A 1,300-nucleotide genomic window follows, 5' to 3' on the forward strand; every position below is an offset into this window, starting at 1 on the left:
GGCCCCGCCTGCCGCGCACAGCGCCAGCGATCCGGCGAGGGGCCGAGCCGGGCGGGCGGCGCTGACGAGCAGCGGCGCCCCCTGGAGGCCGTGCAGGCGGGGGCCGGAGCACTGGCGGGAGCAACTCGTTAGGGTGCTGCTAGGACCTGAGACTCGACCCGGATATGGGACCCTAACCTCAGACCCAGACCCTGACCTCGACTGTCCACCTCTGACCTGGAACACAACAGGAGCCCTGGGCCGAAGACACCCCTAGACCCCAAGCTCCAAAAATCAGATTCCCGGCACCAACAGCAGCTGGAGAGCACGTGGTTCCTGGACACTGACCAACGACCATAGACTCAAACTTCAGAACACGATCCGGTAACTTGACTCTCGTCTCTGGCTATAACCCCTGACTCCCCAATCTTGGACACCACTATCCACCCACGACCTGACACCAGTCCTTGGATGAAGATTCTGACTTCAGATGCCAAATAGGACCTTGAATTGAGACCTTGGACCACCACCGCAGATTATGACATCAATCACAATTTTGGGTCTACACCCAGATCTCAACACTGACCCCAGACCTCCAACAGGCCAAGACCTTGATCTCATCCTGGCTACTAACCCAACCTGGCTTCCAATCCAAGCCAGACCACTACCATAACCCTGACCTGGAGTTTCAGACAGGTCCCTGGACTTGGACCATCAATTCCAGACTGACATCCAGAATTTTGGACATCCATCCTGGGACACAGAACAGATCAGCATGAACCTGGAACCTGTGCAATCAGACTCCAATGTAGCCCACTCCGACTGCCTCCCTGTCTGCTCCAAACCCATCCTGGCTCTAGGACTCCTACTCAGGACCAAGGTTCTTGCCCAGCATGCTCTGCTCAACTTCTTTCCCTGAAGCTTGTCCCACCTACAAGTTCATTCCTGACCATTTCATAGTGTGGGGGTCCCACCTTTCTTACAAGATTACAGGGTTCTCAGTATTGTTCAGCAAGAGGACCTCACCCTACAGAGACCCCACCCAGAGGGAGGAAAGTGAGGTATCTCAAGGTAACACCCCCCATCTCAACATGCTCCTCTCTGAGTACCTCTCTGCTTTCCAAGAAAGTTGGCAGAGTCCAGCCCTTCCCCAGCTCTAGACCAAGAACTCATTCCTTATGTCAGCTCATGGGACAATGTCTGGGACCATTTTGCAAGGCAGAAACTCCCTTCCCTATGCACTTCTAGGCTAGCTTGCCAGATCAGCAGTACCTGGAGACAGAGCAAATCTGAGATTCTGAGGTCTCTTTTTAAGCAGGTG

The sequence above is a fragment of the Octodon degus genome, unplaced genomic scaffold, assembly GCF_000260255.1.
Source record: "Octodon degus isolate 3935 unplaced genomic scaffold, OctDeg1.0 scaffold00018, whole genome shotgun sequence".
NCBI lineage: Eukaryota > Metazoa > Chordata > Mammalia > Rodentia > Octodontidae > Octodon > Octodon degus.